Raw genomic sequence first — 26,426 nt, forward strand, 5'->3', positions numbered from 1 at the left:
GATTATTTTAAAAAATAAATTATACTCTGTAAAAAAATATTCCTTTTTTTCACAAGGTGGGATTTATGTTATTTCAAGGTTTTGGATTTTCTTTTTAAATAATTATTTCAGGAGGATATCCCCTAAAAGCTGCTAGAGCACTTTTTCACATCACATAAATTAATGTATGTTCCACTGAGTCAGGGCTTTAATATTTTAGTAGCTAGGAGCATGTCTACACAGCAGCATTATTTTGGAATAACTGACGTTATTCCAAAATGCCATAGACCGCGTCTACACTACAAGCAGTTATTTTGACATTATGTCAAAATAATATTGAGCTGGAGAACTTACTCCAACTCCTGTAACCCTCATTTTATGAGCAGCAAGGAAAGTCGGAAGAAGAGTGCTATTTCTCAGACTTCCTGCTGTGTAGACAACACCAAAAGCTGAAATAAGCTATTTTAATGTAAGCTACACAGTTGACGTAGCTGAAGTTGCATAGCTTATTTCAGCTGTAGCCCTGCTGTGCAGACGTGCCCAAACAGAATGAAGGATTCCTCTTTATTTAACAATATTTAGTTTGTCTTGTGTAGTATTTTTATCGGTAGATCTCAAAACACTTTACACAGTATTGTTTTACAGATGAGGAAACTCAGGCATGAAGAAGTGATGTGATTTGCTTTCAGTGATCTAGCAGGCCAGCGACAGATCAGAAAATAGAACCCAGTCTTCTGAGTCCCAGGCCAGTGCTATTCCCACCTGGCAGTTCTACCTCAGCAACTAGGTTTTTGATTAAAACTGTACTAATAACTGGTAATACTTGAAATGGTAATAGTTATCAGCAAGGTTGGGTCTTTTCATGTTCAGGGCTCTTTGCAAACGTTAATTATTCTAATTATCTGCAAGGTTAATATAATTATCTACAAGGTTATATTTTATTATACACTATAAGTATCATTAATATGCTTAATTATCTATGATGTTAATATAATATTGAAATTCACCCTGAGATCCAGCTGTCCTTCCCCAACCACAACAAATGTATTAATGTTACGATTTGAAAAACATGAATAAAATCATGATGGAGTGGAAAAGTAATTTCACTTGACAGCAAATGTGGGCTATCGTTTCTGTAAAATAAATAAAATTTTTACAGAATTTTAGAGCATTGCCAACTTGAGAAAGCAATGTAGTTGTTCACTTATTCTGAGAACAAACTTAGGTTCTGCTCTTGCAAATACTTTCTGATGTGTGCATCTCTGATCAAATGTGTGGTCCCCTTTGACTTTGGCTGTTCATGTGAGCAAAGTTACATATGTTTGGAGACCCAGGTCCTCAGTTAAGCTCAGTGAAATTCCCACATTGCCAGGCCACACCCATGGGACTGGGGTATACCTTAGTGACAGCTACAGCTGATGCCAGCTCTTCGCAGCAGCTCTGGGAACCAGGGTTGGGGTACATGTTTTGGCAGACCAGTAACAGTTTAGTTGCACATTTACACATTATTTGCATACTGAATATGCAAATAAATGTTACAGGTCAGCCAAAAGTTTGTGATTGGATTTGCCAGTTCACAGTATAAAAAAGATTGGAAACACTGGACTAAACCAAAACAAGAATGCTCTCACACATTTTGAAATAATATAATGTCACCAGTTTAATTCCGGTAAAAAAATCACACTTTAAGTTAAACCAATCCAAGTGGCTAACGATCAATGATTTTGGTTTTAAAAAAATTAAATTGTTTTATTTAAATCAGTTTTTATTTAAATGGGTTTTCCCCCTCAAAACATTTTATAAAAAAAAATCCAATGTCAAGATTGGTTTGGGAATAAGTTCCAATAACTCATGGATTAGGGACCCAATCTTATAGGGTTTCAGGTGCTTCTGTATAGATTTAGGTTAATTTTTCTACCTACCTAATGGGAGTCAGTGCAAGTCCAAAAGATACCATCAGAGATGCTTAGTTTTGCAGTACTCAAACTGCGGATTTGTGTCTCCAGAGATAACTTGCTTGTTAACAGCAAAAGTTTTTAAATAAATAAAATAGAGGTGAGAGATAATGGACCTTAACCCTATTGTTCCTCTGCAAATTTGTGTATGCAGAGTCAATCACTTATTTCTCTTTAAAAGTGCAATGAATAGGAGCCAAAATATTAAGTTTCTCATTTTGACTTGGCTGAAAGTCAATTTATTTTTTGTTTAAAAATATTTCATTCAAATATTTATTTTAACAAACAAATTTGATTTAAAAATCATGAATGTTTAACTAAATTTTTAAAAATTCATGTATTCGTTTGTTAAAATATTTTTTGTCATTTGAAAAAATTCCAGAATATATAACATAATTTGAGTTAGAGACATTTTAATTTTTGTATTTATCTAGTGATGTTCTCCTCATAATACAGCATGGCAAGAAAATCCTCCAAATATTAATGATTAACGTGTTGAACTGGAGATATTTCACTTTCCAATGACTTCAGTTAAATCAGATTTTTCTATTTAGATCTGTGGCCAAATGCTGCCTGCCTTACTCAAACAAGAGGATATGGGGGGGAAGAGGAGGAAGGAGTGAGTGAGTGTGTGTGTGTGAGAGAGAGTGTGTGTGTCTAACATGAAAAAAACATTCACTTAGTGACCTCAGTGGATAGCAGCAGTGAGAGGAAACTGAAAAGGGAATTGAATGATGCAAGGATGAACACAGAGGAATAGAAGAAAATTGTGTTGTCACTTTTCAGATAGTTTCTGAAGTAACCTCCTATGAATTTTTTAGTGAATAAATGTCAACAAAGCAAAATAAACCAAAAAAGGGATTCTTTCTAGAGCTTGGTTCTTTTGGGAGAATTTTTATTTGTAGAAATATCCAATATTTTTAATTGTTGAAAACCAATGACTTAAAGTCTACATTTAGATCTGCTTTTTACTTTCCAGCTAGTTTTGCCAGAAGCCATTCTACTAGAACATTAGGAAGGAAATAAACTTTTAAACATAATTTAAGGCCGGAAGAGTCTTTTATTTTTGTATCACACTTTTCGTAAAAATAACAACATGACTTAAAACATGAAATACACACTAAAATACACACAGGATAAAATAGTACATTGCTAGGGCCAAATGACAGGAATTTCACTGTTACCTATATTTGTTTAATTCTAAACATTTAATATTTTTAGTAATCAGTTCAAATGCTCATGGCTTAATTCAGCAAAATCTTTTAACAGTGCCAGTATCCGCACAAATGCTTGTGCAGCAATGCAAATGCTTAATAGTGCATTAGGTTCCATGGTTTTAATACATTTCTTTACAAGTACTTTTTTACTGAAATGATTAAAAAATGTGATGGCTGCTCTAGGACTAGATTGGGATTTCTGCTGAATATTGCCTTATTCCACAATTACTTTTGCTGATTTCAGTGGACCTTCCAATGGGGCAAATAACTATTCAGCAAGCATGGGGAGGGAATCTCAGTGAACTAGAAACTGGGTAATTGAAATGTGTACAGGTGAGAAGCACAGTCACAATATATTTTGAACATAGACTTAATTTGTACTGTCTTTACCCAATGCAATGTCTGAAAATTTAAATTCCTGAACGCAAAGAAATGGTTCCTGTGGCAATTCTACTCCCTCCCTTCTTGGAGAAAACTTCTCTGTTGCAGACAACAGACACAGCTACTTAAACTAAATAACATACTTGGGGCAGCTGCTACTAGAACATTATGTATTAATATGTGAAGCAATGAAATGCTTCTTTAGCTAGAGCTGGTTTTCTTAAGCCAGGTCTAAATTACACCCAGTAGCTCTGCTTAAGGTACGGAACTCGTGCTACATAGAATATGTCGCTGGAGTCAGCTTACCTTAAGCCAAGCTTGGTGGCGTCCCCACAGTGGGAAGCTGACAGGCACAAATGCTCCCATCAGCTTCCCTTACTCTTCTGAAGAGTAGGAGTACCAGTACTCAGTGAGGATGCCCTCTGAGTTCAATTTACCAAGTCTTAGTTAGACTCGCTAAATCGAACTCCAGAAGATCAATCACAGCAGCATCAGTCTTCCATGGAGTGAAGATAAGGCCCTAGCCTTTCTCTCGACTATCATCTAAAGTTCAACATCACTCACTCAGCCCAAACCAGATTGAGGGGACCATGTACTCTATAATGGAGCCGAGAAAACTCCGCCTAGAAAGGGGCTGGGTACACAAAAGACAAAGAAACCTTTTTTACTTGTTTGAGAGTTTTTTGCTATCCTGGAATAGGTTATGTTTGTTTGTGACTTGTCTGGGGGGATAAACCACATCTCCAGCACAGCCAGTCAAGTGTGAGGAGACTCACCTCAGGGTAGATGCTATAGTGCCACACTTGCCCAGCAGGGCAGCCATGCCCCATGACAATTGGCCCTTTTTGTTCATTGGCTGTAATATACTTGGTTTGTGGTTAGTGAGTGATGTTCTGGTGTAGCATATTTGCATTGCGTGTATGCCGAGGCATACATTTAATGACATATGTGCGATATGGCTGTGTTATAGTTACTGTGGGAACCATAATGTTTGGCCATATAAATTCTAAGCTTTAGGCCGCATTAGTGGTGTTTGTTAATTTTTTGTCCTTTTTAAATTAGAGAAAAAAATCCTCTTGTTAATTTGAATGTAACTATGTTTTTATTTGAATGTTTTCCTTTAAGATTACACTTTGAAATAAATGCAGTAGCCTCAGACAGCCCTCTGGACTTGAGCATGTTAAAAAAGAGTAGAAATAAGTCACTCAAAACACAGCATTTTCAAACCCTCATAACTTTTTGTATACCAATATCAGAGGCACTTCTCTCCTTCGGGCTTAGTGCTGGAAACGTTAGCACATGTTTAGTGTCTTGCACATGAGAAGTCTCATTAAAGTTTGGAGCATTTGAGGCCTAAGCGTGATGCAAGTCTGAAGTTCTAAAAATAATTCATTTGTTAATTATCCCTGTGCGTATGCATGGAGTGGGGGGAAGCATCTGGAAAATATGAAGTGTGAAATACTCTATTTTCCCACGATCTTATAACTCAAAACATTCCAAAAAATTTTTACCAAACTAACAGAAAAAATGTTACGTTATGGCTAAAAGCAAATAGGCAACTCAAATGATAACTTTTCCAGAAAGCTCTCTGAGCTTAAAAAATAGGATTTAAGAATAAAATTTTCTCCTCAAATCATAACTATAGAGTCAGTCCTCCTATGCTATTTTTTAAAGTTAGGAAGATTAATTATGACATGTCAAAGTATACCCATAACACACTATTGAATAGAAAGGAAAAGGAATAAGTGGGAGAATAGGAACATCTGCCTTAATTCAATGCCTTAGCTTCTTTAGGTATTTAACACAGTTTAATTTTCTTATTACTTTAAAATTTGTATTTATTGTAAAAAATGTTCAGAACTGGAGTCTAAATCTGCACAGGAATGTGGCTTTCATGTTTCCATTTCTATCACACTGTCACTGTGCCTACCCTATATTTTAATCAACTGGGGGGGGAGATGGTCCTGCAAAGACAGATGATGCCAGGGCTACTGCTCTTGCACACACATGTTTCCTCAGCAGTGTGGCCAATAGAAGAAGCATTCTAGTTGAAACTGACCAGAGCTTATTTTAAAGCTACTAGGCCTGTGGAAAAAAAATGAAGAGGTGTGAAAATGTGACTATCCATAAATTTTACTCTCCGTGCTGTGATCTTGGACAAAGTAAGCAGAGGGAAGGACAGGAGATGATAGACAATGAGGGGGAGAGAGAGTTAAGACAAAAAAAAATCTCAGATAGGAAGGACAGGAAAAAGAAAACACAAGCACAATAATTCTAGTAGTCCACAAAAGACACAACAAAATTAAGGAAGATAATTTGGTTTGAAAAAAGACAATATTGCTTAATTGTAATTTTAGGATGAAGAATGTGTATTTATTTTGGTGACTAGTCTAAACAGTAGCAGATAATTGGATAATTAATCGAAAGAGACTTGGAAATAAAACCTCTTACTGCAAACATTTGAATAACTCTTCCCCAGTTTGACAGATAGACAAGGGAATGAATCTTCTCCCCCAAAAAGAAATTGAAACACTCCATGCAAGATCACAAAATATATTTTATTCACCCAGTGAATGGAATCAAACATGTCAGAGTTATGTTAACTTATGACAGTTAATTTTGAATACTTTTTTTTAAACCAAGATGATAATGTATGTGGAATGCATGAATTAGGGAGTGATTGATTTTGCTAAATTTGCATCTTTGCAGCCTCTTTGCTCATCCTGAACAGCTGTAAAGTTGCATGGATGCTATTATGTTAAATAACCTGTGGCAATTCTGCTTGCGGCTTACTAGCTATATTTAGTACATCCTCTACTAGCTAGCTAAAACTCACGTTTTGCAAGAAAATCATACTCCGAAGGCTCTATACCAAATAGCAGCTGCTCTAAAGGCCATTTTGTAATCAGTAGGTAAATTAATCTTATAATTTGGCTGGTTGGCACTATTCAATAGGAAATCAAAACACCCGCCCCTTTTTTATAGGGCTTCTCAGATGAAATGCATCTGTTTCTTAATGATATTTACAGATGGGATTAGATTTTCCTTTAGTACTTCAAAAGAAAAGAACTGTTAAGAGGGAGGAATAAGTTGATTTGCATTGTTGAAATAAATTACCTGCTAAAGAAACAATTTTAAGGCTGAGTTTGAATATATAATAATAAAACATTCAAATATAATATTGCTTTAGAGGCATAGCTGATAGTTTTTTTTAATTTAAAAAAAATCCTGAACCATTTTAAATGTGATCATAGATTATCCCTTCAAAATGCCCTACAGGCAAGAGTGCCTTAGTGTAATTAAGGGTGCTCTTGTAACTAACACATGAAAAAATACATTGGAGTCCCTAATATCAGATCTGAAACCACATTTTGTTTCTGACCTGAATTATGAAAAGGTATTGGCTCAAAATAAAATCTCAAACAATTTCTGCTCCAATATTTTAATTTTAGTTGTATTGTTTCTGTAAATGAATCTTCAGTGTAGATGCACAAGCAAATGCCTGAAATGTGTTACAGAAAGATATTTGTGCTTATCAGGGGGTGGCAAGCACAGCTTCCTCCCAAGGCAGGGCACAAAGCTTCTTAGGCCCTGCCCGGGTTGCTCCACCCCATAATTGTTACTATACCCAGGCCAGTAACAGCCACTGTTGGCAAGGCAATGGGGCCCAGCGGCCAAGTCAACAGTCCAGGTGTAGTGTCCCCCTTGAAGGGCGAATGGGGTAGGGTAGAGGGACCCAGACCCTTCCTCTCCACCAAGCCCCAGCCTAGGGCCCTGTCAGTGGTGGGCATGTCCCACTACTAGCTCAGTAGGGAGTCTGCCCAAAACAAGCTGAGCTCTCAGGGATTCCAATTCCCCACCCTGGGCTACTTCCTGTCCTGCCAGCATCTTCCCCACCTGCGTCCTTCAAGCTGGGCCCTTCCCCAGCTGGTCTCTCTTGGCTAGTCTCTGCTGCAGCATCCATCTGCTGCTCCTTCTCCAGCCTGGAAGCCTCCCTGGCCAGCCTCTGCTGTGGCAAATGCCTGCTGCTCCTGCTTGAGAGCTCTGGCAGCAGCTCCTGCCCCTGCGGGGGTCAGCCTTGACTGAGCTGCTCCCCTGGCTTTTATACAGATGTTCCAACTGGAGGATCATGCCCAGCAGGGCTGTGGGGGTGGGCTCTTTCGGCCATATAAGCGTGGTTAACTCTTGCCAGCCCAGTGCAGGGTTGGTATACCCCATCACAGTGCTCAAAAGTATCTGGTAAAACAGTTTTCAGGAAGTACTCAGGAGCAGGGCCTTGACTTTGAAGAGAGAGAGAATGTGCTATTACAGCTTGGTAGCTAAAGGACAAAGGAGAACGTTGCACATTTTTAACCGTGTTTTTCCATTGAATACCTTCACTTTATTCCTTAGATCGTCACACTGATATTTTGAAGACATAGGGCTGTGTGATAACTTTGAATGTCCAGATAGAGCCCCCTTTCCCTATGATTTAATGGGAGCTGTATATTTCTGTACCCAGAGCTTGCATTTTGGCCCCTAAACACACTGCAGTAATAGAACAATCCACTGGCTTTCACCTTGCTTAAGACCTGATCTTTTTCTTTAAAGCAAAGAAAGTTTACTTCGTCCCAACCATCTTAGCTCTGCTGGCTCTCAATGATTTCTCATTTTAGTCCTGTCATGAAAGAGACTATGCCTCACATCTTCCCAAGCAAGTTTGATTGTATATCCTGTGCTGTTAGATCTTTTTTTAGGCGGTCCTCTGATATGTTAATGTAGGTTAGATTGGAATGTCTGTTTTTTTATAGCTTCAGGTGGTAGCCGAGTTAGTCTGTACAGGAAAAATTTAAAAAAACAACAAATGGTCTGGTAGTACTAACAAAACATGTAGATGGTATCATGAGCTTTCATGGACACAGCCCTCTTCTTCAGATGACCGGAGTTTTGAGTTTCGGATGTGCAGATCCAAAATAAAGGGGTGGGGGGGAAGGGGGCTGGAAACAAGGAGCAGAGGGTATGGGAAATAGCAAAGGAAAAAACAGGAAGCCAGAACCGGGAATCAGTAAGCGCCTGAAGATTGGGTAGTTAAAATGAAGCATATAAGAATCAAAGGCAATAACAGGAATCTACACAAAGAGCTGTTAGCACCTTCATTGAATGTGAGGTTGATAGTGTCCCAACCATCCCTCATCAAGACTGAGGCCATTAGCATGAGAACTGAACATGTGGATGAACTGTAATTCCAACCCCTCACTGTGTATTTGGCTAGTAGAATTGGTTTGTGACAAGACAGCCACTTGAAGATCTAGTATAGGGTGGTGGAAAGTTGTCCATTATTTAACTGTACTGTAGTGTCCAGGAAGTGGATTTCTCGTGTACACTGGTCCAGGCTGAGGTTGATGGTGGGGTGGCTCAACTCTACCCACATATCTGTACAAGCGAATTCATCACTGGAGCCAACAACATAAGCTACCTAATCAAAAGGTCATTTGACTGCACATCCAGTAATTTGATCTATGCCAGCAATGTCCCAATATGTTGGACAAACTGGACAGTCCCTAAGGGAAAGAATCAATGGACACAAATCAGAGAAAGGGAACATACAGAAACCTCTTGGAGAACACTTTAATCTACCTAATCACTGTTTAAAAGATCACAAAAGCTCACGATGCCATCTGCATGTTTTGTTTGTCTATAAAGTGCTATTAGACCATTTGTTGTTTTTAAAGTTTATTTTTTTTATAGATCACCAATTTGATATTTTAACTGATCAGATTTTATAGCATTATTATAAAGATGCTTTTCCTTTTGGTTATTCCAATTTGGTTTTTCAGCTCTTCAATCGATATGCTTAACAGGTTTCATTATATTTTTCTCAGTGGAGTGGAGATCATTATATTGGTTCATATAGGTCTGTCCTTTATTTGCTGTCTCTGAAGACTTTCTTCAGGATCATCGATTTAATAATGCAGAGCTTAGCTAGCCATATCTCTGCAGCAGTGGATATACTAGACAGCCCTTTAGCAAAATGTTCTCAATGAGCTGATATAATCCTTATATGCAAATGTGTTGAGAAATCTTGAGATGCTTGTTTCTACCATTATATTGGCCAAAATTAATTCAGAAGACCTATTTATTTACTTTTGGTTAAAACATTGTTTTAATGTGAAATTAAAAATGTGGTTGAATTTGAAACTGTAACTAAAAACAACAGTGCACAGTTGAACAAAATGTTGTAGTGGCATATTCTGTATTTAAAATGCTAAAAATATATAAAGCCTTCACTACTCTAATCCCCCCTTTCACATGCACACAAAAATATCTCTAGTTAAGAAATGCTAGTTGAGCTTTGAGTATTGTACTATATACTTTCCTGCTTTTGTGAAGTATACACTATACTTAAAATGCTAAGCCACAACTTTGATATAAAGGGCCATTTCATGTAAAAGGAAAGTAATGTGAATGGCTTGCCAAGCCATAGTAAAAGAATACTGTAAAATGCATACATGTATTTAAAGCTGTGTATTTTTAAAATAATTTAAAACTCTGTTGTAAGTTATACAAATAGACCAGAACAGAGATACTCATGAGAGCTATACATATGTATTAAACAAATTATTATGAAAGGCAAATCCATCAAACTAATAGACCTATTAAATGGACAGATTTTCAGGAGACAATCTATGCATTTGATAGCTCTTTACTACATGGAGCATTTTGAAATAGTAACTTATACAACGGTTTACACCGTGTGTTATACATTTAAGTATTTCAAAAAACAACTCTAAAATGTTATGCTTTTAGTTTTACTGCTTGTCAAAATGTGCTGGTTTGCACTCAACACTTTCAGATTTTTGAACTTTGCCATGTTAGTTTAAGTTTTTGTTGACACTAATTAATAGGGAGATTTACAATTTAATTAGTATTAGATTTCATTTTACATTTCATTATGATGGTTTGCACACTGTGTTGTTAAACAGAGCATTCTGGACTTTCATTTTTTTTTTAAATATACCATTTAGTTTTTTTTCAGAGAAGATGATAAAGAATACTAATTAAAGAGATGAAAATCAGTGTTATCTGATTAGTATGATAATCCCATGATTTGATTGAGGTCAGCAGTCACTTGGGAATAAACCAGCTGCTAAATCCTGCATTATTTTAATAAGTGCTGACATGTTAATATCGAGGTCCCTTTCAGATGGACTGACTTTTTTTTTTGTACAGATTGAACTTTAAAACTAACAACACTGTTCCCCCCTTCCCACCCACCTGCCTAAGGCCCTGAGAGGGAATTTGGGTGGAGGAGGGATGTGGGCTTCAGGAAGGAGTTTGGGTGCATGGTGCAGGCTCTGGAATGGAGTTTAGGTGCAGGAAGGGAAAGTGGGGGGGGGGCGGCTTTGGGTGCGGGTGGGGATCTGGGGTGCTGGCTCTAGGATGGAGTCGGGGGGTAGGAGTCCTGGGTGCAGGCTCAGGGAGGGAATTTGGAGGTTTGAAGGGGGAGAGAGTTTTAGGACAGGAGAGTGGGGGAGAGAGTACAGGCTCTGGAGGGAGTAGGGTGCACAAAGAAGGGGAGATGGTGGGGGTGCCACACCCTTGTGCGGTACCTCCTGTGGAGCGGGGGGTTTCTGGACACTGCTGCCCTCATGCACTCACTTCTATTCATCCCCTGCCCAACCTGTCACCCTCAGGTGACTTAAAATGCCCTGATAGCTTCCTGTACCACAGTGGGCTAGAGCGTCTGCCTGCTGCTCTCTCCTTGGTGCATCCCTGTGGCCCAGGGGAGGGAGGTGTCTCTGTGTACTGGTCCCAGCAGATGGAGCAGCTCATGTCAGACACACCTGCACTCCCCCAGGCCGTACAGGGGTGAGTTTTGTTGGAGTCCAGCCCCAGGCCAGGAATATTGCTGGTGCGGGGGCACCACGGTCCCATATAACACCACCTATGCCAGAGTCCCTTTTCTACTAAGCATTCCAGTTAAATACTGGACACCTGGTCACCCTAATGCATACAAGAAAAAAAGAGAAATGCAGGGACCTACTTTTATCAGTAACTTTGTCCTGTTAATAATATCTTGCTCTTATCGAATCGGTCAAAATTCACATTTTGATTTAAGCAGGAGGAGGTCTGGGGCCCTTATTTTGGTAGAGCAGAAGACTTCTTGGCTATTTTAAAAGTCAAAGTTCTTGATCAAACCATGTTGCTGTACTTTCCCTGCTGGCTGAAGCTATTTATTATATAGCAGTACTGTACATCTTGGTAGGATGCGGGGGGGGGGGAGTGAACCCACATTGTGTTGTACTACTTCCTGATAGCCATTAGGGATGTCAGCATGTAGACAACTACACAATTAACTGATAAGCCCACTGTCTCCTACAGAGGCAGTGGAAGGGGGCGCAGGCAGGAGCCAGTGTTGGGGGGGAGCTGGCTTAAAAGCTGGCTTTCCCTAGCACCAGCTCCGTGGATCCGCCCTCCCTACCCCATGCTGCTGCCTCTGTTAGCGGGGGGGATGCTATTGCGGAGGGGCGGGGGGAAGCTTTTTTAATCTAAAACTTTTTTTCTCCAAAAATGTTCAAATTTGGGTCAACCAAAAGTTTTTATTAATTGTTTCAGCCCCAAATTGTTTCAGCCTGGAAAGAAAAAAATTGAAAAATCCGAAATGTTTCATTTTGACATCTTCAAAACAAAACATGTTGATTTTTTTTCCTTTCAAAATGAATTCATTTAAAAAAATTCCTTCAATTTCATTTTAAAAAGAACACGTAACACAAAGCTCAAAATTGAAATGAAATGTTTTGTTTTGGGTAGAACTCAATGTTTCATGCGCCCTGAAACACATTTTTCCCCTTACTACCAGTGAACCAACAAATCCATCATTCACACAGCCAGAGTCTCCCATTCCTGCTCATCCCCCTCCCATCTGGAGTGTCCTGAATGCTGTAAAACAGCTGTTGGCAGAGGGCAGGAAGAAATGGTAGGGAGGTGGAGTTGATCATTGAGGCTGCCATTGGGTTGGAGGCACTGGGGGAAGGGAGGCAGAGGTTAAGCTTAGCTGCTGGTGTATGTTGAGCACCTACTATCTTTTCCCCATGGGTGCTTCAGCCCTTGAGCACCCATGAAGTCAGCACCTACACACATGGCTCTTGTCCTAGTCTCCATGAGGATGGTACTAATTGCAGTGTTGATCATCTAGAAAGGGAATGATGGTGCTAAGTGAGGCAATGGGGAGTAAACATGACTGACTGCAAGTCAGAGAGAGTCATAAAAAGAGTTTAATATTATTTTATTTGGTGACAGTTTATTTCCCTTCTACCCTATGCTGTTGCATGTAACGTGCTGGGCTGCTGAGATCATCCTTTGAGTTGCTTTGCATGCATCTTGGGTTCTCTGATTGTTTGCCTCTGGTTATCAGTCTCTGCCTTTAAAGATATTTTGAAGATCAATGTGTTGTTATGTTTTAAATCTCTTAAGAGTATTTATTAAATATATGTTTAGGTTTGTTGACGAACATGTTCTTTCATATGCTCACTCTAGGTCGACATGTATTGCACCCCTTGTATTCGCTTTATTCATACATTTTGAGGAAAGGGAATTTGGAGATAATGACATGGGGGCACTCGACCACTAGGTCACCAGGTTCAACTTTGGCCCCTCTTGGTAGTGATAGGAAGTTGTTACCATAGGAGCATGGTGTGCTGAACTGTGTGAAATGAGTAAGCGATCTTAGTTTAGTTTGCAGTAGACTTATGCTCACTTCTCTCAAACATACTATCTGACCTTTCCTCATATTGAGGTTAGAATGGAAACACATTTAAGTAGTATTGAGGAGAAAGCATGAATTGTGTTCTCTGTGTTCTGTCTGTTTTATGGATAAATAGACGGTTCAGCTTTTCAAGGTTGTGGAGCCAGTGTCTTTCATATGCACAAACTTCAAAAAGGATGAACTTCTGCAGTGGCTATAAGCATGCCTATGAATCTTATTTTAAAAAATAATTTTTTTTGTAGGGAGGAAAAAATTGAAATTCTAATCTCCTCTCATACTGTCAGCGAGGAAAATTATTTCTCATTAGTAGGTCTGTTGTTAGAGTCCCACAGAATAGGGGAAATTGCACATACCCCTTTAAATTAAAAGGATATAACAAACAGAATAATTGATTTGGTCTCCTCTTTGGTTGAGCACGGTATAGTGAGCTACATCTCATTAATGAAAAATCTATGAATACTTGTCCTTGCACATCTAAAATGCACAAGGATGAGGGGAGGCAAGGAATCAAGATCAGATGAAACAAGCAATGTTCTATTATCCTTGACTGTTTGGTTTGGTAGAAACTTGGCTTGTGTAGACTGACACTGAAGTTTGTTCTGTTCTGTTCTGTTGTATTGTTTAACTAAGATGTTTTCTTTGGATGTGATTGAAAAGGGCATGTTTGGCATATTGGGTTTGCACCAACCTTTTCCTTAAGGCAGGGGTGGGGAACCTAAGGCTTGAGGACTGGATGTGGCCCCTGGCTTGCCTGGATCTGGCCCCTAAGGCTCAGGGCTCCCCTCTCCCAGCACTGTGGAGCCTATGCTGGCACTCCAGCCCTCCCTCCCCCACTGCCCCATCACGGGGCTGGAGCACTGTTGTATCATGCAAGCAAGGTAGTAACAAACTTAAACAGGCCTTTATTTACCAAAGGTGAAACCTCTTTACAAAGCTGCTGCTGCTCCTCTCTGTAGCTCTCACTCAGGCCTGGCCCATGTCCTCCCACCTCCTTCCTGTTTCCTGTGCGTCCCGATTCCCAACAGCCGGTGCTCCCAGTTCTAATAATTACAAGCAGCATCTAAAACACCTCAAGCACACAACATTTTTTTGCTTCTCACGTGTGTGAACCAAAAAAGGCTGTCATGAGACCTGGTTAAGAAAAGTGAAAATATTTTAGATAATATGCCTTGTTGTTAACATTTTAAAAGTACAAAGTTCAGAATTCTTAACAGGAGTATAACATTATACTCTATGTATTATAGAATAGGAAATGGAACAGATGTTACGTAAGTGCTCTGAGGGGGAATAGTTACTCAGTTTAGTATTACTATGCTATGAGCTATTGAAAGGGAAAACAATCCTACAAAGTGTATGTGGTTTAGGACCCTGTTAACTAAATGTTGATTTTGGAGTCACCCAGACAGCAACGAGTTCCAGATTTATTCCAGCATTGGAGTTCAAACCTAGAATCCCTCGTCTCAGAATGCCTACCACACTTCTGCTTGCTTCAACGGATCCCATATGGCCCACGAGGACTCTGCCTTCCCTCTCCATGTGTCTGTGCTAAATGCTTCTTTAAAAGGAATCTATCTAGGAATAGAGCCTCAGCCTTTGGGACAACAAATTCTTACCAGAGGTACTGTAAAGAGGTGCTCTCTTCATGAGTTGGCAGGGGGTAGAGAGATAGACCTGGGGACAACCATGCTCTGCAGGATGAAGAATGACGGGAATTGAGAGCGAAGGTCAAGGAATAATGGAAATTAAAAGGGTGTCAAAGGAGCCCCAGAATTTACCATTTTATGTAACAACTCAGCAGTGCTGATCCAAGGATTCTTTCAGCTCTAACTAGAGGCTAATTTGCTTGCATAGTAAGGAAGAATTACATGGACAATTTTATTCCACTATTTGATCTGAGGAAGTGGGTCTGGCCCACGAAAGCTCATCATCTAATAAACCATCTTGTTAGTCTTTAAAGTGCTACATAGTCCTGTATTTTGTTTCAGCTACATGGACCACCGTCATCTTTAGTTTTGTGGTGTTCAGATAATTTCCTTCCCATTTTTTATTTTACTGCATTTATCTTGGTTCTTATTTGCATGTCCTCAGTAAAATATGGTGGGGTAAAAAAATGGTGACTATAGCTACACTTTTCTCTCTCCTATATTCAGCTGCTGTGTATACACACAGTAGAAATCTTACCTGGGCTTCCTCAGTCCTGGAAAGCCATGGGCTTTCATTCCTCATGATATATACTAGGCTGTGGGTGCTGGTTCTGGGGTGAAAGTTCCTTGCTACAAAAGGCAAAAATTAAAATGTATATTGAAAATATTTCCAACTGGGGAAGTCAGAGATTGTCCAAGAGAGAGAGAGAATTTGTTTTAATGAGCCCTGTGACTCCTATTCTCTGCTAAATATTCAGTCTGAAATTTCATCCATCAAAATGCAAAACATACCTTTGCATTTCTAATTACCCAGAACTGGCCGTCAGAAAGGCATTGGGAAGCTGTGGGTATACTCTCTTAGAGCTGAACATGCCTGATTCTGGAGAAGTAAAAGCAGACAGCATTCTGATTAATTAAAAGCAACTAGCTGTCAATTAAATGGTTATGAGCCAACTCTGTTGAGAAAGGGTACATGATTTGGTTGTTTATATAGCATATGATTGCATCCAGCACATTTTCACAGCTGTTATTGGCAGCATTGCACAGTGAAACAGTATCTCCAGTTTTGGGCAAGCGACCCATTTTCCATATCATCTCAAATCAGCTGAGAAGGAGACAGGATATCTAAAAATATTTAAAATGCACACTGCTAAATAAAACTGGGGTCACAATTACACATTCTGATAAGATGCAGTGGTGAGCCTTGTGCCCATGTATTGCTAAGCACTATAAACCAAAATGAAGAATAGTGAAGTATTTCTGCATCATAGCTGCCAACTATTTCAGTGTTTGCATTTTCATGAGATCAAAAGAACTATGATATAGTCATAATTTTATGTGTTAGAGCCATAAGCTCTGTTAGAGAAGAAATAGGTGACCCAGGAGCAGATGGAGTAAACAAACCACTTAATTGCTGACGCACATTTACCTCGGACCCCCAACACAGTGTTCTGAGTGACAGTGATTTGGCACCAATTACACTCCTTTATCCATTTTAGTATGTTAATGCGCACGTCTCTCACTGCTTCCCCTAAATCTTTATTTAGTAATGTTAACTCCTATACAACGAATATTAACAGGCAGTTGATGAATATTATTATACCTGCTCCTAATTACTGTTTGCAGAATTTCTAATTAAATCAACGCTTTTCTACACTACAGACTTTCCAAGGCAGCAGGTTACAGAGATTAGAAAAATGTGACCCTGAAAGTATTTTTAAAAGTAAGTGAGAAGCCTAAACAAAGAGACTGTTAGTGCAACACTCTTTCTAGGCTGCAAAGACAAAGGAAACCAACATGCTCAAGGGCAATGCCTGCTCTGGCTGGACTTCGGGCCAGACCCCTAGCACTACTGGATTTTTTTCCCCAACCCCTATTCATTTTTACATATCCCAACAAGATTATTCCTTGCAAAGGAAGTATATGAACCTCAGAACAGGGTATGTGTCTGATACTAAATTGATGCTCATTATTGATCACTTGTTGAGTACAATTTAATTACATAAGCTAAGTTAGCTCTCAAGACCTCCTTCATATCATCAACACATGCTTTTATTTTTGTTTAGAAGCCAGCACCAGCCAGCCAGTTCCTCTGCTCTATCGGGTTTGGGGTTTTGTGCCCCAGTACAATGAGTTTCAGAGGCTCTGTTGTTACTCTGTGGCCTTTGAGAGGGACTGCTTTTGAGCACCGCTACAACATCCCTGCTCTCAGCACATTTCCTCTCTTTACAAAGAGAATAGGGCTTGCTCCGTTGAACTTCTCGACCAGAAAATTAAAACAATTGTGTTTTATTGTAAAATGCAATAGATTTTTTTATATCTTGAAGAATATTTATTCAAGCAAGTAGCTTTAAACAGAGATCTCCACATTTTTGTTTAGTAGAAAGCTGGAGGTGGACACAACACTTTAATAACTGCTCCAGAGAAATGCATCTTCCTTCAGAGACATGGGCTGGCGATCTTTCTCACCTGGTTCTGGTGAGATATGAATTGGATCCCTGCAAATCCGCAGATAGCTGCTTTATACTAGAGGGTATCTGCTTCCGTGGATAAGGATGCAGATATCCATGGCTCATTTTTGCCGATATAGATGTGTATGCAGACACAAAATTGTATATCCACATAGGGCTCTAGATATGAGAAGAGGAGTATTTGAAGAGAACAGTATTCTGTATTTTAAGAACTCTATGTTGCCTTTAGAAACACAAAATCAACCTTTGTTGACCATGTGAATACAATAGAAAATACACTATTTTCTAGCACTGGAGGGGAGAAATTAGGCCTGACTTTGATTCTATTTTAAGAGTTCAAATAACTCTGCTTCCACCGGCCCTGGTCTGCCACGGATGGTCTGGGGTTCTCTGGCTCTGGCCTGCAGTGCCGCATGTGGCCAGATTTCCTTTGCCTTGCACGGCTGAGGACTGCAGGGGTTCTCTGGCTCTGTGCTGTCATGGGTAGTTGGGATTCTATGGTCCCTGGGTCTGTGCTGCCACAGGCTGCTGGAGTTCTCTGATCCCTGGCTCCAGCACTACTGTGGTATTGACTGGTTTGCCTGGCTGAAAAGGGAACAAGCCTAAAGGCACATCTCCCTACCCACTTCTGTCTTCGGGGTTTGCCTCAGCCCCTTAAGGAAAATAAAACCAACTAAAATATGTGTACTACCAAACAGTGCATTTATTTAACAGTTCAAACAGAGTAAAGAACGTAGCTATAACCAGGACCCCCACAATTAAAGGCACAGGTGGTGCCCGACTGCGACTCGGGTGAGTTCCCTTCCTCCAGGACAGGACCCAAGTAAGGAAAAGGAGGACTCTGAAACAATTACCTTCTCCTGCAGCTTGCAGACCCTCACAACGGTGGGACAGCTCCAGAATCCACCTCGAGATGGTATCACTGGTAAAAAGCGATCAAGCTGTGTCAGCTCTGCTCCAGCGATGGTCAGCGCACTCCCCTCTCTGCGCCATTGTGGGCGTGTATGTCCTTGGTGATGAGAGGTGGTAGTTGGTAGCTCACCGCTTGCATGCAGATAAGTTCAGCCTCCCACAACCGAAACCTATCTGCGTGGTGCTGATTTACCTCTCTAAGTAGCCCCGGACTCTGCCACTCAGAAGGCAGCCCCTTGAAACTGAAGATGCAGCCCTTATATAAGCTGCTATTGCTGGGCAGAACCTAGGTCATGTGTCTTTTTAGCTGTCTCGCCAAAACAGCAAAAGAGCGGGAAAGTGCTAAGAGCGAGAAAATGCCCTCGGGGAGGAAGGAGACAATGGAGTCCATGTTGTTGTTTGGACTTTTCCAAAATGGCATACCCGTGTGTTGATTACCAAAACTTTTACCAGAACTTTCCCCCTATAAAAGCTTCAGAGGGGTAGCTGAGTTAGTCTGTAACTGGAAAAACCTCAAAAACAATGAATAGTCTAGCAGCACCCTAAAGACTGACAAAACATGTAGATGGTATCATGAACATTCATGGGTACAACCCACTTCTTCAGTGTCAATTATTGCCTATCCCTGTGCTAGACTATTCAATGTTTTTAAAGCTTTCCCCCTATAGCAGGGGCAAGGAGAAGAGGGTCCGGAGGAACTTCACTTCCACTGGCACCAGCTGGGCTGCTGGCCCTGATGCAATTAGGCTCCATGGATGGACCACGAATGAGGCCAGACTCCAGAGAGTACTGGTTTTCAGAAGTACAACCTGTGGTAACCTTAATTTGGGGGAGGAGGCCTGGGGATGGGAGAAAGATACAAGTAACAAAGGAAAAGTTAGAAGAAAAGCAAACATAACTGAAAGAATAATTACAGCCCAATGCCCCCTCAAAAAAAAGAAATACAAAAGAAAGGGAATACAATTAAAATAGGTGGCTGGGGTGAGGGGCAACATGGAAATATGAAGCTATAAAATAATTTCTGATTTTTGCTTCATGTTTAATGGGGCAACATCATCTAACTTACTGTGTGGAAGAATAAACTTCTGCAAATACGTAGCTATGCATATTTAACATGTTGGAAAGGTTCTCAGAAGGATGTCTCCCATGGGTCCTTTGTTGCCTGTCTTTTTCAGAAGCATTTGATATGGAGAAAAGTATTTCCTCTTTCCAGTATAAGATAAATCTCATTTCTTGTAATGTCAAGCTGACTTGCAGAAATACAGACTGAGATATGTGGGAGGTGGTAGATAGAGTGGGCCTGATTCTGCTCTCAGTTGCATTGAAATAAATGTAGAATAACTTCATGTATTTATGGAATAACTATTACATTTAAATGAGTTCATCTAGAGCAGAATTCTGCCCACTATGTTTTTCTTTTATTTATCAAAGAACTGAAGCAAATACATATAGCTAAGGTAGTACATTAATTACTGGCTAATTACGACCCTCACCTGAACCTAACCTTCCTTTTACAAAGAGTGTGTGTGTGTGTGTGTGTGTGTGTGTGTGGTGTAAATCAGAATAGCTTCGTTCAAATTAATGGTATTACACTGATATATACTAGTTTAGAATTTGGCTATAAAGTCCGGTATAAGGAAACCTCAGAACAATGAATCCTTATGTCATAAAATGTTGCATTTTCAGTGGCAAGCAGATGCATGCTGGACTAAATAAATGACACATGCACACATTTAAATAATGTAAATGTTACTTTTTATGACACAATCGAGCATTCTTCATACTTTTGTAATTTGAAGGTGGAACAGATGGTGAAAGTTTAGTTATACATGATGTGCTCATTAAAGTAACCTGGTTTACTTACAGATTGTTCTACAAAGCAAGAGACTTTGGTCATTTATGACACAGGTGGGGTTTTTTTTTTCCCCTCCACTGAAATGAACTTTTGAGTTAGGAGTCTACTGCATTGCAGCAAAGCTTTTAATTTAGCTTCACAGATAGACTATATGAGCTGAGGATCAGCATTGGAGCCACTCAGCAGCCACTACTGCAGCCTTTAAAGCATGATGGAGGAACACAGGCAGTCCTCAACTTTATGACACTTGATTTATGGCAAAAAGCACCTATGATATTTCTGAATTGACACCCCGAATCAACTTACAAGGCTCAGTCCTGCAATAGAATGGAGTGCAGTATAGGCGCAAGGAGTGCTGTACACCCTTCCCTCCCTCCGGTTTTGCACCTGGCTTCTCCGTGCCCAGGGTCTGGCCCCACTGCCAACCTGCCAGACCTTGATCCTGGCCTCTGGATAGCCCCACTGGCTTCGGCACCCCTTGGGTCCTGCTGTCCCCATGGACACTGCAGCCCACCATCCCCAGGGTTCAGGCCACCCACCCTGGAGGTTCCATTGCCACTCAGGGTCCCTGCTGCCAGTCAGAGGTTCTATAGCCATCTCCAGCTGTGGCTGTAAACATACCCAAAGTTACTTACAACTTCTTCAGAATACAGTTGTTTTATTCACTCATTTGTGCACATAAAATCGTACTACAGCACTGCTGCAAAACCTCAAGAATTCTTAAATCATCTGTAAGACCCCACAAAATCATGAAATTGGCTTTAAATTATGAGAATAAAATAAATATCAGAAATGGCTGCCTGTTTTTGTTTTCCTTGTAGCTTTTTTTAAGTTATAAGGGCATACTAAGGTCATATCTTCACATTTCTCTTTTCAGCCATGAGGCTGAAAAATATTTTTTAATTAAGTCTCAGAATCTCACCTAATCCAGGAGCTTCAAGTAAAAAAAAACCCCACAAATATTTCAAGACTTAGGATGAAATTGCAAGAGTTGGCACTGTTGTTAACAACCTTATGGTCTTTAAGGGGGCCAGCTGTAAAGAGGCAGACTTCATTTAAGTTGACACAGTTGGTTTTAAAAACCCTCAACTATGTTTCTCTCCTCACTTCATAAAAAACAAATTGAAGCCTTTTTTTCTTAATATAAATTAAAAAAAGTATTCTTTCTTTTCCCCTTATTAAATATTCCCCATCCATATATATTATATCCTTCTAAAATATACTCTTTGAATTATAATATATGAAAATTGGTTTACTTGAATTTTTAAGAGAAAAATTTCAGTTGTTTGTATTCTACTTTTTGTTTTTTGTGTGTGCATAATTTTCGAAGCATTTTAGGGAGAGAGTGCTTTATAAATAATAATGATTATATTTATTACAGAACTACTGAAATAAGATTTCTTGGTGATTTCAATTGTAAGAGTACCCGTGTTCCCCATACACATTATTATTACAGTAATTAACTTGTTTGATGCAGCATCTAGGGCCCTTGGCTTTGCCTTAAGCTACTGACTGACAGATTAGTTCTCATTGGCTGTTACTGACCAACTACTGAAGATTTAATGTATTACATTTACTGTGCTTTACTGTTCAAGGTTTTCCCCGTAGATTATCAAATACATCAACAAATTACAAAATGGCCTTCCTATTTAAAATTACTTTTCACTTAGTTGAAAATCTCTGACTTTATGAAATTACTTAGTTTGGTTAGTATATTTTTTAAAATTAAATTGACTAGAGGGGGACATAAGGGAATTGGATCGTAAATCAGAAAACTAACAAATAACAGAGGGGTTTAATGTTATTAGCCCTTGGAAATGGTGGTAATAACAATTAACTTCATAGTCCTGGTCCTGCATAAGTCCTGAATATGGTTCCTTATTCAACCTAAAACTCTCTGACGTCAGTGGTTTGTGCCAGATCAGAACAAAATATTTTTACATAATTTTCTAATGTTGTTCCCCATATTTAGAATATGTACTTCCATATTCTGAAATATTTTTACTTTTTATTTGAAAATTAAAATAGCCGTTGTATAGCTTTTTATGTAAGATAAATAAAAATGTTGACAGCACAAGTTACTTTCTTACATAACCAGGAAAAATAAGATATCACATATAGAATGTAAGGGGATACAAAAGAGTCAAACAATATAAATTATGGTTCAGAGTTTTACAAAAACTTATATCAGTGATTTATTTTAACCACTTCATCCCATTTGGTCCATCTTTCCTCATATGCTTCATTTGTTAATCTAATACAGGCAGTAAGTCATTCAGTTTCTCTTAATTCTGTTTATACTTGTCAAATACATTTCTGTGGTGGGTATTTGTGTTGACAACAGTAGTAATAAAACACATTTATTGGCTGCAGTTACAAGGATCTAAATAGGCATTTGTCTTTCCATAATGCCAAATAATAGAAAAAATAATGTAAGGGTTATTTCAGGGATATATCCCACAAATTCATAACTTAGATACATGGTTAGTTCCCCATACTACAATATTCCCTTGTATGTGTTGCAATGCATTTTGGATCTATTTTGTTTTGTAAGATTGCTGTACACAAATATTTTGGTCACAATTTTCTATCGGTATTTTCTCCATGAGAAGGAAAATTTTATTGTCCTTTGTGTATGTGTCAGAACTGAAACATGTCCAAACTTGTATTAATGTATTTTTTTTCTGAGACAAATCCCAGGACAGGAGACACTGGATGTGGTTTTAAATTGACCACAACTTTATTCCTAAATGGCCAGCAATACTCAGCAGTCAGTGCAGATAATTCCACAGTAACTCTCACATACCTGCCAACAGCCCCCCTCTTCAATCTCACTGAAGGACCTTTAAATCAGGGAAGATTTGTTATGGCAGGGAGTCAATCAAAGGATATCTGAACTACTACCCTGTTTCTAGCAAGGTTCCAGGATCTGTTCCAAGTCCCTCTTAGCTTTCAGCACTAAGTACACCCTTGTATTTATTCCCAAATTTTACCCAAGGTGAACTACAATCCTGTCTGGAGCCTGGGCCAGAACTTGTGTTGTGTATAGACAGGGCATCAGCTGGTTGCATAACGTGCCCTACCTTCCAAGCCAGCTCAGGACTGCTTCACTACAGAGGCCCAGCTGCAAACCCCCAGATGACCTCAGAGACCACCCATGTGCCATCAGAATCACACCCTCAACTGCCTGACCCATCTGCAAGACCCTGGAAGCAAACTTAACACTAATTCCCCACCATGGAATTTCATGTAAATTCTGTATGTTCAGGCTGTGAATACCCAATTGCTTGAATAGTCCCTGCCCCAGCTGGGGCTGCTCCTGCTGCACTAATGCTGAATTGGTGGGAACCAGAATCATGTGTTGAAAATCCAACCTCCTCAGTGTCCATCTTTAAAACTGTAACCAACTAGTATGTTCTGATGGGATTTCTCTATGAATAAAGAGGGATCTATCCCTCGCTGGTCTTATTGCCATGCTTGCCCTCACAGACTCTGCATGGCAGATCCTGGACTCGTCACCCTCCTCTAAAATAATGGGTTCATTCTTACCTCTTTAACCCATCCCTCACCTCCTCATGGTTAATATCACTGATTGTTCCTTCCCGGTGTATATCCCTCAATTGTAAAACCATCCAGAAGAATCTCTCTGGGACCCAGTTTGCTGATCCTAAAAGAACAGGTAGATGGTATCATGAGCTTTAGTGGGTATAACCCACTTCTTCAGTGTCATGATATCATCTACCTATTTTGTTATTCTTTAAGGTGCTATTAGACTATTCATTTTTTAAGTTCCGCCTCCCCTACAGGAATGCCACCCTTAACAAGGTCATCTCTTGTCCATGATGATATTTGGGTTGTAGGTTTTTCACCAGAAATTTAGGCATATTAACAGAAATAGGGTGATGTGTACCCTCCCTAGGGCTGGTACTTTGAGACCACTCCACTAGAAATGTGCAAACTCAAAATCTGCTACTAGGATCAGGATTACCATTCAGCCTACTAACAAATACAAGCTCTGACAGGCGAGAGGAGGTGGCTGATGTTGGGATGGTGTCAAATTGGTGTGATTATACTCAATGGATGTGAGTGTAACTTGATATGACTTAAACATGGCAGAATGAGGGTGCGTCTACACAGCCCCCTTAGCTCAAAATAAGATATGTAATTTGAAAAAAAAAACGCTATTCCAAAACATCCCTTACTCCTCATGGAACGAGGTTTATGGGGATGTCAGAATAGCAAGCCCGTTATTTTCATAGAATCATAGGGCTGAAAGAGACCTCAGGAGGTCATTGAGTCCAGCCCCCTGCCCAAAGCAGGACCAACCCCAAATAAAACATCCCAGCCAGGGCTTTGTCAAGCTGAGACTTAAAAACCTCTAGGGATGAAGATTCCACCACCTCCCTATAGAACCCCATTCCAGTGCTTCACCACCCTCCTAGTGAAATAGTTTTTCCTAATATCTAATCTAGACCTCCCCCACTGTAACTTGAGACCATTGCTCCTTGTTCTGCCATCTGTCACTACTGAGAACAGACTCTTTCCATCCTTTTTGGAACCTCCCTTCAGGAAGTTGACGACTGCTATCAAATTGTGATGTAGTGGGGTGGCTGTCTACTCTAGTGCCCCTGGGCCCGCTGTGGTTGGGCAATCACTGGTTGCTGTGTGTGCTGTGGGTGACGCTGACTGGCCTCTGTCTGTAACCACTGCCCAGCGGGGGGTTGCTCCTGAGCACCAGCACATAGACCATGACCAGCCAACGTTTCTCACCTGACCAGGGGAAGAGGTTTAAACAAAGAAAGGAGTGTGGCTACCTGGGGGGATGTGTGTTGGGTGGTTTTGAGAAGGGGCAGTCTTGGCTTGGAAAACATGAAGAGGACAGACTAAATCGAATGCTGGGGATTCAGGGGCCTGGGTACCCCTACCCCAAGGTGTCTAAGGCTGCCTGCCCCTTACTCCGATGTCCACATCGAACCCAGGCTGTGCTGTATCTTTGAGAAGCAATAAATCCTCTCTATTCTATTGGCTGGCAGAGTCCCATCTTGCTGCAGATGGGGGTGCAGGGTTGGGGGGTCCCCCGACACGCTGTCACATACATCTCCCCTCACTCTTCTCTTTTGCAGACAAAATAAGCCCAAATCCCTCAGCCTTTCCTCGTAGGTCATGTGCTCCTGGGGTGGGACTAGAACCAGTCATTTTGGTTGTCCTCCGCTGGACCCTCTCCAATGCATCCACATCCTTTCTGTAGTGGAGTGAGGGGCCCAGAAGTGGACGCAATACTCCAGATGTGGCCTCACCAGTGCTGAATAAAGAGGAATAATCATTTCTCTAGATCTGCTGGCAGTGCTCCTCCTAATGCAACCTAATATTCCATTCGCTTTCTTGGCTACAAGGGCACACTGTTGATTCATATCCAGCTTCTCATCCATTGGAATCCTCAGGTCCTTTTCTGCCAAACTGCTACTTAGCCAGTCGGTCCCCAGCCTGTAACAATGCTTGGGATTCTTCTGTCCCAAGGGCAGGATTCTGCACTTGTCCTTGTTGAACCTCATCAGGTTTCTTTTGGCCCAATCCTCTAATCTGTCTAAGTCACTCTGGACCCTATCCCTGCCCTCCAACCCTATCCCTACCTCTCCTCCTAGCTTAGTGTCATCTGCAATCTTGCTGAGGGTGTAATCCAGCCCCTCATTCAGGTATTAATAAAGATGTCGCACAAAACCGGATTTAAAACCGATCTTTGGGACACTCCAGTTGAAACCAACCGCTAACCTGACATTGAGCCATTGATTACCATCTGTTGGGTCTGACAATCTAGCCAGCTTTCTATCCACCTTGCAGTCCATTTATCCAATCCATACTTCCTTAACTTGCCAGCAAGAATATTGTGGGAGATGGTATCAAAAGCTTCGCTAAAGTTAAGATTAAAAAAAAAAGTTTTACAGCACTTTAGAGACTTACAAAACATGTAGATTGCAGTCTCTAAGGTGCTGCAAGACTATTCATTGTTTTTTAAGTTTTTCCGGTTACAAACTAACTTTGCTACCCCTCTGAAGCCACATTAAGATGTTTGACAAAATAATGAATAGGGATGTTTTGTTCAAGATATTAAGCGTAAGGGCAGGTAAAAAATGTGTATCATGAAGTACTTAAGATGATGTACAAGTTGTGTATTCCATTTCTTTGTTTCAGCCTATAAATGTCTGGATACTAGGGACATGAAAGGTTATCTGGTAAACATCACCCTTAATGGGCGCTGTTTACTGGGTAC

The 26,426-nt window shown here is 40.2% G+C and overlaps 1 protein-coding gene across 1 annotated transcript in view; it reads left to right on the top strand.

Moving 5' to 3' along the window:
* The window catches only part of SASH1 (SAM and SH3 domain containing 1), an 844,241-nt gene that overhangs the window by 40,286 nt on the left and 777,529 nt on the right, over nucleotides 1–26,426 (top strand). The window lies entirely within an intron of this gene.

This window comes from Pelodiscus sinensis, chromosome 3, assembly GCF_052426305.1.
Source record: "Pelodiscus sinensis isolate ZL-2025 chromosome 3, ASM5242630v1, whole genome shotgun sequence".
In the NCBI taxonomy this organism is placed as follows: domain Eukaryota; kingdom Metazoa; phylum Chordata; order Testudines; family Trionychidae; genus Pelodiscus; species Pelodiscus sinensis.